The sequence below is a fragment of the Eschrichtius robustus genome, chromosome 12 (assembly GCF_028021215.1).
Source record: "Eschrichtius robustus isolate mEscRob2 chromosome 12, mEscRob2.pri, whole genome shotgun sequence".
Classification (NCBI taxonomy): Eukaryota; Metazoa; Chordata; class Mammalia; order Artiodactyla; family Eschrichtiidae; genus Eschrichtius; species Eschrichtius robustus.
In genome coordinates, this window is record NC_090835.1 from 33,909,295 (window position 1) to 33,923,061 (window position 13,767).

Below are 13,767 nucleotides of genomic sequence, written 5' to 3' on the forward strand. Positions count from 1 at the left end.
ATGATATACTTAAAGTGATGAAAGAGAAGAACCTACAACCAAGATTACTCTGCCCGGCAAGGATCTCATTCAGATTCGATGGAGAAATCAAAAGCTTTACAGACAAGCAAAAACTAAGAGAATTCAGCACCACCAAACCAGCTCTACAACAAATGCTAAAGGAACTTCTCTGAGTGGGAAACACAAGAGAAGAAAATGATCTACAACAACAAACCCAAAACAATTAAGAAAATGGTAATAGGAACATACATATCAATAATTACCTTAAACGTCAATGGATTAAATGCTCCAACCAAAAGACACAGGCTTGCTGAATGGATACAAAAACAAGACCCATATATATGCTGTCTACAAGAGACCCACTTCAGACCTAGGGACACATACAGACTGAAAGTGAGGGGATGGAAAAAGATATTCCATGCAAATGGAAATCAAAAGAAAACTGGAGTAGCAATACTCATATCAGACAAAATAGACTGTAAAATAAAGAATGTTACAAGAGACAAGGAAGGACACTATGTAATGATCAAGGGATCAATCCAAGAAGAAGATATAACAATTATAAATATATATGCACCCAACATAGGAGCACCTCAGTACATAAGGCAACTGTTAACAATTCTAAAAGAGGAAATCGACAGTAACACAATAATAGTGGGGGACTTTAACACCTCACTTACACCAATGGACAGATCATCCAGACAGAAAATTAATAAGGAAAGCCAAGCTTTAAATGACACAATAGACCAGAGAGATTTAATTGATATTTATAGGACACTCCATCCAAAAACAGCAGATTACACTTTCTTCTCAAGTGTGCACAGAACATTCTCCAGGATAGATCACATCTTGGGTCACAAATCAAGCCTCAGTAAATTTAAGAAAATGGAAATCATATCAAGCATCTTTTCTGGCCACAATGCTATGAGATTAGAAATCAATTACAGGGAAAAAAGTAAAAAGCACAAACACATGGAGACTAAACAATATGTTACTAAATAACCGAGATCACTGAAGAAATCAAAGAGGAAATCAAAAAATACCTAGAGACAAATGACAATGAAAACATGAGAATCCAAAACCTATGGGATGCAGCAAAAGCTGCTCTAAGAGGGAAGTTTATAGCTATACAAGCCTTCCTCAAGAAACAAGAAAAACCTCAAATAAACAAACTAACGTTACACCTAAAGGAACTAGAGAAAGAAGAACAAACAAAACCCAAAGTTAGAAGAAGGAAAGAAATCATAAAGATCAGAGCAGAAATAAATGAAATAGAAATAAAGAAAACAATAGCAAAGATCAATAAAACTAAAAGCTGGTTCTTTGAAAAGATAAACAAAATTGATAAACCATTAGCCAGACTCATCAAGAAAAAGAGGGAGAGGACTCAATCAATAAAATTAGAAATGAAAAAGGAGAAGTGACAACAGACACCACAGAAATACAAAGCATCATAAGAGACTACTATAAGAAACTCTATGCCAATAAAATGGAAAACCAGGAAGAAAGAGAAAATATGAACAGACCAATCACAAGTAATGAAATTAAAAGTGTGATTAAACATCTTCCAACAAACAAATGTCCAGGACCAGATGGCTTCACAGGCGAATTCTACCAAACATTTAGAGAAGAGCGAACACCCATCCTTCTCAAACTCTTCCAAAAAATTGCAGAGGAAGGAACACTCCCAAACTCATTCTATTAGGCCACCATCACCCTGATACCAAAACCAGACAAAGATAGTACAAAAAAATAAAATTACAGACCAATATCACTGATGAATACAGATGCAAAAACCCTCAACAAAATACTAGCAAACACAATCCAACAACACATTAAAAGGATCATACACCATGATCAAGTGGGATTTATCCCAGGGATGCAAGGATTCTTCAATGTATGCAAATCAATCACTGTGATACACCATATTAACAAATTGAAGAATAAAAATCATATGATCATCTCAATAGATGCAGAAAAAGCTTTTGACAAAATTCAATACCCATTTATGATAAAAACTCTCCAGAAAGTGGTCATAGAGGGAACCTACCTCAACATAATAAAGGCCATATACGACAAACCCACAGCAAACATCTTTCTCAATGGTGAAAAAGTGAAAGCATTTCCTCTAAGATCAGGAACAAGACAAGGATGTCCACCCTTGCCGCTGTTATTCAACATAGTTTTGGAAATCCTAGCCACGGCAATCAGAGAAGAAAAAGAAATAAAAGTAATACAAATTGGAAAAGAAGAAGTAAAACTGTCACTGTTAGCAGATGACATGATACTATACATAAAGAATCCTAAAGATGCCACCAGAAAGTTACTAGAGCTAATCAACGAATTTGGTAAATCTGCAGGATACAAAATTAATGCACAGAAATCTCTTGCATTCCTATACACTAATGATGAAAAATCTGAAAGAGAAATTAAGGAAACACTCCCATTTACCATCACAACAAAAAGAATAAAATACCTAGGAATAAACCTACCTAGGGAGACAAAAGACCTGTATGCAGAAAAGTATAAGACACTGATGAAAGAAATTAAAGATGATACCAACAGATGGAGAGATATACCTTGTTCTTGGATTGGAAGAATCAATATTGTGAAAATGACTCTACTACCCAAAGCAATCTACAGATTCAATGCAATCCCTATCAAATTACCAATGGCAGTTTTTACAGAACTAGAACAAAAAAATCTTAAAATTTGTATGGAAACACCAAAGACCCCGAATAGCCAAAACAGTCTTGAGGGAAAAAACGGAGCTGGAGGAATCAGATTCCCTGTCTTCAGACTATACTACAAAGCTACAGTAATCAAGACAGTATGGTACTTGCACAAAAACAGAAATATAGATCAATGGAACAGGATAGAAAGCCCAGAGAAAAACCAACGCACCTATGGACAACTAATCTATGACAAAGGAGGCAAAGATATACAATGGAGAAAAGACAGTCTCTTCAATAAGTGGTGCTGGGAAAACTGGACAGCTATATGTAAAAGAATGCAATTAGAACACTCCCTAACACCATACACAAAAATAAACTCAAAATGGATTAGGGACCTAAATGTAAGCCTGGGCAGTATAAAATTCTTAGAGGAAAACATAGGAAGAACATTCTTTGACATAAATCACAGCAAGATCTTTTTTGACCCACCTCCTAGAGTAATAGAAATAAAAACAAAAATAAACAAATGGGACCTAATGAAACTTCAAAGCTTTTGCACAGAAAAAGAAACCATAAACAAGATGAAAAGACAACCCTCAGAATGGGAGAAAATATTTGCAAATGAATCAACGGACAAAGGATTAATCTCCAAAATATATAATCAGCTCATGCATCTCAATATTAAAAAAACAAACAACCCAATCCAAAAATGGTCAGAAGACCTAAATAGACATTTCTCCAAAGAAGACATACCGATGGCCAAGAAGCACATGAAAAGCTGCTCAACATCACTAATTATTAGAGAAAAGCAAATCAAAACTACAATGAGGTACCACCTCACACCAGTTAGAATGGGCATCATCAGAAAATCTACAAACAACAAATGCTGGAGAGGGTGTGGAGAAAAGGGAAGCCTCTTGCACTGTTGGTGGGAATGTAAACTGATACAGCCACTATGGAGAACAGTATGGAGGTTCCTTAAAAAATTAAAAATAGAATTACAATATGACCCAGCAATCCCACTACTGGGCATATACCCAGAGAAAACCATAATTCAAAAAGACACATGCACCCCAATGTTCATTGCAGCACTATTTACAATAGCCAGGTCATGGAAGGAACCTAAATGCCCATCGACAGACGAATGTATAAAGAAGTTGTGGTACATATATACAATGGGATATTACTCAGCCATAAACAGGAACTAAACTGGGTCATTTGTAGAGACGTGGATACATCTAGAGACTGTCATACAGAGTGAAGGAAGTCAGAAAGAGAAAAACAAATATCATATATTAACGCATATATGTGGAACCTAGAAAATGGTACAGATGAACCGGTTTGCAGAGCAGAAATTGAGACACAGAAGTAGAGAAAAAACGTATGGACACCAAGGGGGGAAAGTGGCGGGGTGTGATGAATTGGACGATTGGGATTGACCTGTATACAATGATGTGTATAAAATGGATGACTAATAAGAAAAAAAAAACTGTGAAAAACACAAACACATGGAGGATAAACAATATGCTACTAAACAACCAAAGGAAGGATCACTGAAGAAATCAGAGGAAATCAAAATATATCTAGAGACAAATGATCCAACAAAAGCACAACAATCCAAAATCTATGGGACACAGCAAAAGCAGTTTTAAGTGGGAAGTTTATAGCAATACACTCTTACCTCAGGAAAGAAGAAAAATCTCAAATAAACAAGCTAACCTTACACCTAAAGCAACTAGAGAAAAAAGAACAAACAAAACCCAAAGAAAGTAGAAGGAAATAAATCATAAATATCAGAGCAGAAATAAGAAAAGATAAACTACATTGATAAACTTTTAGCCAGTCGTCAAGAAAAAAAAGAGAGAGGGATCAAATCAATAAAATTAGAAATGAAAAAGGAGTAGTTACAACAGACATAGTAGAAATACAAAGGATTATAAGACACTACTACAAGCAACTATGCAACTATATGCCAATAAAATGGACAACCTAGAAGAAATGCACAAATTCTTAGAAGGGTACAATCTCCCAAGACTGAAACAGGAAGAAATAGAAAATATGAACAGACCAATCAAAAGTAATGAAATTGAATCTGTGATTTAAATACTCCCAAGAAAAAGTCCAGGGCCAGATGGCTTCACAGGTGAATTCTGTCAAACATTTAGAGAAGACTTAACACTAATCCTTCAGAAAATATTCCAAAAAATTGCAGATGAAGAAACACTCCCAATCTTGCTCTATGAGGCCCCCCTCAGGCTGATAAGAAAACCAGACAAAGATACCACAAAAAAGAAAATTACAGGCCAATATCACTGATGAACACAGATGCAAACACCGTCAACAAAATACTAGCAAACCCAATCCAACAATACATTAAAAGGATCATACACCATGATCAAGAGGGATTTATCCCAGGGATGCAAGGATTTTTCAATATACGCAAATCAGTCAGTGTGATACACCATATTAACAAATTGAAGAATAAAAACCGTATGATCATCTCAATAGATGCAGAAAAAGCTTTTCACAAAATTCAACACCCATTTATGATAAAAACTCTCCAGAAAGTGGGCATAGAGGGAACATACCTCAACATAATAAAGGCCATGTACGACAAACGCACAGCTAACCTCATACTCAACAGTGAAAAGTTAAAGCATTCCCTTTAAGATCAGGAATAAGGCAAAGATGTCCATTGTCACCACTTTTATTCAACATAGTTTTGGACGTCCTAGCCACAGCAGTCATAGAAGAAAAAGAAATAAAAGGAATCCAATCACTGTTTGCAGATGACATGATACTATACAGAGAAAATTCTAAAGATACTACCAGGAAACTACTAGAGCTCATCAATGATTTCAGTAAAGTTGTAGGACACAAAATCAACACACGGAAATCTGTTGCATTTCTATAGACTAACAACAAAAGCTCAGAAAGGGAAATTAAGGAAACAATTTCATTTACCATCACATCAAAAATAATAAAATACCTAGCAATAAACCTACCCAAGGTGGTAAAAGAACTGTACTCAGAAAACTATAAGACTCTGATGAAAGAAATCAAAGATGACACAAACATTTGGAAAGATATACTGTGTTATTGGACTGGAAGAATCAATATTGTCAAAATGACTATACTACCCAGGGCAATCTACAGATTCAGTGCAATCCCTATCAAATTACCAATGGCATTTTTCACAGAACTAGAACAAAATATTTTTTAACTTGTATGGAGACAAAAAAGACCCTGAATAGCCAAAGGAATCTTGAGAAAGAAAAACAGAGCTAGAGGAATCAGGTGCCCTGACTTCAGACTATACTACAAAGCTACAGTCATCAAAACCGTATGGTAGTGGCACAAAAACAGACATATGGATCAATGGAAACGGATAGAAAGCTCAGAAATAAACCCACCCACCTTTGTGCAATTAATCTATGACAAAGGAGGCAAGATTATACAATGGAGAAAAGACAGTCTGTTCAATAAATAGTGCTGGGAAAACTGAACAGCTACATGTTAAAAAATGAAGTTAGAACATTCTTTAACACCATACACAAACATAAAAACCTAAATGTAAGACCAGATACTATAAAACTCTTAGAGGAACACTCTTTGACATAAATCGCAGCAATATCTTTTTCAGTCCATCTCCTAGAGTAATGGAAATAAAAACAAAAATAAACAAATGGGACCTAATTAAACTCAAAAGCTTTTGCACAGCAAAGGAAACCATAAGCAAAATGAAAATACAACCTCAGAATGGGAGAAAATATTTCCAAATGATGAGACTATCAAGGGATTAATCTCCAAAATTTACAAACAGCTCATGCAGCTCAATATCAAAAAAACAAGCAACCCAACAAAAAAATGGGCAGAAGACCTAAATAGACGTTTCTCCAAAGAGGAGATACAGATGGCCAAGAGACACATGAAAAGATGCTCAACGTCGCTAATTATTAGAGAAAAGCAAATCAAAACCCCAATGAAGTATCACCTCACACCGGTTAGAATGGGCATCATAAGAACATATACAAACAACAGATTCTGGAAAGGGTGTGGAGACAAGGGAACCCTCCTTACACTGTTGGTGGGAATGTAAATTGATACAGCCACTATGCAGAACAGTATGGAAGTTCCTTAAGAAAGAAATAATAGAGCTACCATATGATCCAGCAATCTCACTCCTGGGCATATGTCCAGAGAAAAACATGGTTCGAAAGGATACATGCACCCCAGTGTTCACTGCAGCGCTGTTTACAATAGCCAAGACATGGAAGCAAACTAAATGTCCATTGACAGATGAATGAATAAGAAGATGTGGTACATATATTCAATGGAATATAATTCAGCCATTAAAAGGAATGAAATAATGTTATTTGCAGCAACATGGATGGACCTGGAAATTCTTATACTAAGTAAATCAGACAGAGAAAGACAATTATTATATATTGCTTACATGTGGAATCTAAAAATAATGATACAAATGAACTTATTTACGAAACAGAAACAGACTCACAGACTTAGAAAATGAACTTATGGTTACCAGAGGGGAGAAGAATGGGGTGGGAGGAGGGATAGATTGGGAGATTGGGATTGTCATGAACACACTGCTATATTTTAAAAACATAACCAACAAGACCTACCTACCATATAGCACAGGGAATTCTGCTCAATACTCTGTAATAACCTAAACAGGAATAGAATTTGAAAAAGAATAGATACCTGTATATATATAACTGAATCACTTTGCTGTACACCTGAAACTAACACAACATTGTTAATCAACTATACTCCAATATAAAATAAAAATTTTAAAAAGTAAAATAAAAACAAGGAATAAAAAAACCAAATATATTACAACAAATTGGGCAACCTATAAGAAATGGACAAGTTTCTAAAACGTACAGCTCACCAAAACTGAATCAAGAAGAAATAGATATTCTGAACAAATTGATCACTAGAAGTGAAATAGAACCTGTAATTTAAAAAACTCCCTGGAAACAAAAGTCCAGGACTGGATGGCTTCACTGGGGAATTCTGCCAAACATGCAAAAAGAATGTATATCAATCCTTCTCAAACTTTTCCGAAAGATTGAAGAGGAGGGAACACTCCCAAAGTCATTCTATGAAGCCACCATCACGCTGATGCCAAAACCCGACAAAGACAATACCAAAATAGAAAATCACAGACCATATCTTTGATAAATATAGATGCAAAAATTCTCAAAAAAAACATTAGCAAACTGAATCCAGCAACACATAAAAAAGATCATACACTATAATCAAGGTGGATTCATCCCAGGGTCACAAGGATCATTCAACATATGCAAATCAATCAATTTGATACACCACATCAACAAATGCAATGACAAAACCACACGATCATCTCAATAGATGCAGAAGAAGCATTTGACAAAATTCAACATCCATTCATGATATAAAAAAAAAAAACTCTTACGAAAGCGGGAAAACAGGGAACATATCTCAACATAATAAAAGCTATTTAGGACAACCTTACAGCCAACATAATACTCAACAGTGAAATGTTTAAAAACTTCCTGCTAAAATCTAGAACAAGACAAGGAAGCCCACTCTCACCACTTCTACTAAACATAGTATTGGAAGTCCTAGTCACAGCAATCAGGTGAGAAAAAGAAAGAAAACGTATCCAAATTGGAAGGGAAGAGGTAAAATTGTCATTATACATAGATAATGTGATACTATGTTAGAAAATCCTAAAGACGCCACATAAAAACTACTAGAACTGAAAATCAAATTCAGCAATGTAGCAGGATATAAGATTAACATACAGAAATCTGTTGCATTTCTTTATGCTAACAATGAAAGGGAAGGGAAAGTAAAAAACAATCACTTTTAAAATCACATCAAAAAGAATGAAATGCTTAGGAATAAACCTGAAAAAGGAGGTGAAAGACATATGCTGAGAACTATAAAGCATTGATAAAGACAACAGAAGATGATTTAAAGAAATGGAAAGATATCCCATGCTCTTGCTCCACACAATGGAATACTACTCAGCCATAAAAAAGAATGAAATCATGCCATCTGCAGCAACATGGATGGACTAGAGATGATCATACTAAGTGAAGTAAGTCAGACAGAGAAAAATTCCATATAATATCACTTATATGTAGAATCTAAAGTATGATACAAATGAACTTATTTACAAAACCAAAACAGACTCATAGACATAAAAAACTAACTTATGGTTACCAAAGGGGAAAAGGGGTGGGGGAGGGATAAATTAGGGGTTTGGGATTAGCAGGTATAAACTACTATAAATTAAATAGATAAACAACAAGCCCTATTGTATAGCACGGGGAACTATATTCAATATATTGTAATAATCTACAATGGAAAAGAATAGGAAGAAAAAATATATATAGATATAAATGCATAACTGAATCACTTTGCTGTACACCGGACACTAACACAACATTGTAAATCAACTATACTTCAGTTAAAAACACAAAACCAAATAACTACCAACAAGTCCCTCTTCACAACACCAGATCAGTGTTTTCCATCATCTGAACGCAACTTCAAACTACACAAGTAAACTCAGATTTGTGACACCCAATCATTTCAGAGAAAATAATTTTTCTTTCCTGCAAGCCAGTGTTGTATAAGTTTTGGTATACTGTAAATCATCATGTTCATGTCCTACAGTAACCAGAGATTTCATAAACCACTTGCAACCCTAAAATAGGTGTTTGTTGTTGTTGTTTTTAGCTTTCTGTGAATGGAATTACTCATTAACATACTTATCCTTTTTGGATTTTTTTTTTTTTTTTTTTACTTTTCGCTTTTATGTACATTTTTAAGACTACAGTACACACAAATATATGAGTGTGATTTATTGCTATTTTCAGTAGATGGTAATTGAGGTGATGTTAGATGTGGTTTTTTCCTCCTGTTCTATGGGGAAAAGTTTGATGAAGAACCTATTAACATGGGCAGATTGTATGGGCTATTTTATCACGTATAAGAGAGCTGACCTTCACACTAAGTCCATCATTAGTCACTCTGCCACCTGGGCCAGTGGAAGGGAACGTGGACACTGGAGCCAACAGACTTGGGTTTGAATCCTGACTGCACAGCTACCCCTGAGTGATCTGTGTCACCAACAAAGCCTCTGAGTCTTAAATGTCCTTGTCTATAGAACCAGGTATAATACTATTCTGCAGGATTTAAGATTTAATATGGTATTGCATGTGAAGAACAGGTTACTTGGAACCACTCTTACAAATATTGGCATTTGCTTCCCCTTTTGCTTATTTGTTCCATAAAACTGGGCTGTTCAAACCTCCACATTATTTATTCTGCTAGCCAAAAGTTAGAATCACAAACTGCACTTAAACATACGAATACTGGGGCTTCCCTGGTGGCGCAGTGGTTGGGAGTCTGCCTGCCAATGCAGGGGATACGGGTTCGAGCCCTGGTCTGGGAAGATCCCACATGCCACGGAGCGGCTGGGCCCGTGAGCCACAATTACTGAGCTTGTGCGTCTGGAGCCTGTGCTCCGCAACAAGAGAGGCCGCAATAGTGAGAGGCCCGCGCACCGCGATGAGGAGTGGCCCCCGCTCGCCGCAACTAGAGAAAGCCCTCGCGCAGAAACGAAGACCCAACACAGCCAAAAATAAATAAATAAATAACTTTATAAAAACATACGAATATTGCATTTCTTAAAAACAAATGTCTAATTCCAGCTGGTGTCAAACTCAATAGAACATTTGTCCTACATTTTCCCCAGCAACAAAGTTTGTTTCAATACCATCCGCAGCACACGGATATCCCAGGAATCTAAAGAATCCATCTAGAAGCCAATTCCTTTTGTCCCAAACCAAGGAGATGCAAAAGCAGCTAGAGAAGGAGCTTGAAAGCAGAGGAAAACATCTTGTCCATGGCACATGATTACCTTTAACAACCAGCTCCTGTTTCAAATTCAGCTTCCTCTGCCCTCAGCTGTAGCTCCCAAATAGCAACACACTGGGGGTTAGGACCTCAATAGAACTTTTGTGGGGGCCACAAACATTTAGTTCACAAAATCTGCACTTACCTGGATCCCCCTGTCTTGCTGTCATCATCACAGCACCTTCAAGACCCTCACTGGAGACTAGGGCCGGGAGGCCAAGAATGGTCCAGGGCACACCTCTCATACTCCAGGAGCTTACAGCCTAGTGGAGAGAAGATTGGGTACTTATTAAATACTTATTAATATCAACAGCTACCATTTACTGAGAACTTACTATATGGCACCCTTAGCACTACTTTAAATGCAAAGCCTGCACCAACTCACTTAATCCCCACGACAACTCTGAGATGATCACTGGCATTTTACAAATGAGGAAACTGAGTGAGGCACCGAGAGATTAAGAAGCTTACACAGACCTAATCAAATTTATAAGCTTTTGCACAGCAAAGGAAACCAGTGGAATGGAAGAAGGTATTTGCAAACACTGCAACTGACAAGGGCTTAATTTCCAAAAAATACAAACAGCTCATACAACTCAATAACAAAAAAACAACCCAATCAAAAAATGAGCAGAAGACCTAAATAGACTTTTCTCTAAAAAAGACATACAGATGGCCAATAGGTACATGGAAAAGATGTTCAACATCGCTAATTATTAGAGAAATGCAAATCACAACTACAAAGGTGTATAATCTGACACTAGTCAGAATGGCCATCATCAAAAAGTCTACAAATAATAAATGCTGGATGGGTGTGGAGAAGAAGGAACCCTCCTACACTGTTGTTGGGAATGTAAATTTGTGCAGCCACTATGGAGAACAGAATGGAGTTTCCTTAATAAACTAAGAATACAGTTACCATATGATATGGTAATTCATATTTCCATATGGATTATGGTAATAATCCCACTCTTGGGCATATATCCGGAGAAAACTCTAATTTGAAAAGATACATACACCCCAATGCTCATCACTGCACTATTTACAATAGTCAAGACATGGAAGCAACCTAAATGTTCATCAACAGATGAATGGATAAAGATGTGGTATATACACAACAGAATACTACTCAGCCTTAAAAAATAATGAAATAATGTCATTTGCAGCAACATGCATGGACCTAGAGATGATCATACTAAGTGAAATATAGTCAGAGAAAGACAGTAATTCCATGATATCGCTTATATGTGGAATCTAACATATGATACAAATGAACTCATTTACAAAACAGAAACAGACTCACAGACACAGAGAACAAACTTATGGTTACCAAAGGGAAAGGGGGGATAAATTAGGAGTTTGGGATTAACTTTAAAAAACAAAGAAGAAGCTTGCACACTCACAGACTTTGAAAATGATAAAGCCGGGATTCAAACCTCGCTCCATCTGTGGTCTTCTTACAACACGAAAGAGCACGGAAGTTCAGAGATCGACTTCTTGGCTCAGAGCCTGCCTCCACGGGGTGCTGAGCATGTTCCTCTATCACTCTGAGCCTGGACTTCTTCATCGTTAAATGGGCATGATTGCCACCACATGGAACTGCTGCAGGAATTAAAGGCTACAGGTGAACGTGCTTGGTGAGTATCAACGTCCTTGGTGAGGACTGCAGACCACGGGGGCTTCTTTCTGCCCCAGAGGTAAGTGCTTTGGGAGTTCTAACAGCAGAAGTACACACTTGGTTGAGCTGATGGAAGGGAAGCCTGGGGTGCTGGGAGGGGGCTTCTGCAGGTGGCGGAGCAGGATTTTTCGCAGGAAGGGAAGTCAGGGAGATACTCTCCAGCAGGAGAGCTCCCGGGGAGGGGAGGAACGGTGGGAGCAGGGAGCGCCCAGTTGCTGTGGCTCTGCCCCGGTGTCAGTGCCCCACGGGGGCGCAGCTCAGGGGGAGAGGCTGGGCTCGGTGGGCCCACACCTCTTGGGCATCTGCACTTGGGTGATCTGGGTGAGGTTGGTCAGCAACTGGCTCTGGACGGAGGGCAAAGCCCAGGCCCGTGTTCCCTGCAGCCCAGGAGCCAGGAGCTCATTAGAGGAGGGAAGGAGCAATTACCTGCAAACTTCAGAAGGCAAAAGACCAGAAGGAGCGGGGGCAGGGGGAGGGTGGTTCTCTACCTGGGGCCCTGGCAGCATGCCAGGACGCAGAGGGGATGAAAGGAAGATGGAGACAGCTTCCGGGTCACTGGCTGATGTCAGGACGGGGTCAGTCAATCAACCAGGTGGCCCGGAAAGCTGGGGAGAGCGGCTTAGGCTTGATATGACCTGTAATGGGGAGCCCTGGGGAATCTGGAGCAAGGGAGGGGCAGGCTTCAAAGGGAGGAAGGGGCTGCTGGTAACTGGATGGGCGGGGCTTGAGCGGGAGGGAACGAAACCCCAGGGGTGGCTGTGCCCTCTATCCAGGGCGGTGCTGTCGGATAGAAATATAATGCCAAGCCCCTGTGTAATTTACAATTGTCTGATAGCCCATTAGAAACAGCAAAAGAGGTGAAATTAATTCTGATTATATATTTAACCCAATATACCAGAAAGATTTATCATTTCTACATGAAATCAATGTAAACATCATTATTGAGATAACTCACACTTCTCTGGTGTTAAGTCTTCGAGGTCGGGAGTGTATCTCAGCCAGGACACAGGGATTCAGACTAGCCGCGTTCCTGGGGTCACAGGCGGCTCGTGGCTGCAGCATGGGACGGCGCGAGTCTGGACCGAGGAAAAGTTGGGGTGAAGTGGACTGCACATGTGGCCCTTCCTAGGTTTCCATCCTGTGCCCTTTTTAGCACTGCCACCGGCTGGAGGGCTGTGCTGTCCTTTGACCACGAGCCGTGAGCAAGGAAGTGCCCCTGGCCAGCCTCTTCTCTGCTCTGCAGAGCCCTGGGCCAGGCTGGCCTCCACTGCATACCCCGAGTTCAAAGTTAGCCCTGGATTTCTCAGGGGTAGCCCAAGAGAAAGGAGTTGTTTTTAGAAAATTAACTTCTCTGAAGCGCTCCCATCTTCTGAGGGCTGGGGTGGGTTGAGGAAGTGGGTTTTGAATCCGCGGTAGCTGCTCAAACCCCGTTAACGCGGGAGGTGGCGTTGGAGATTTGACTTGGGAGCTACAGCTGAG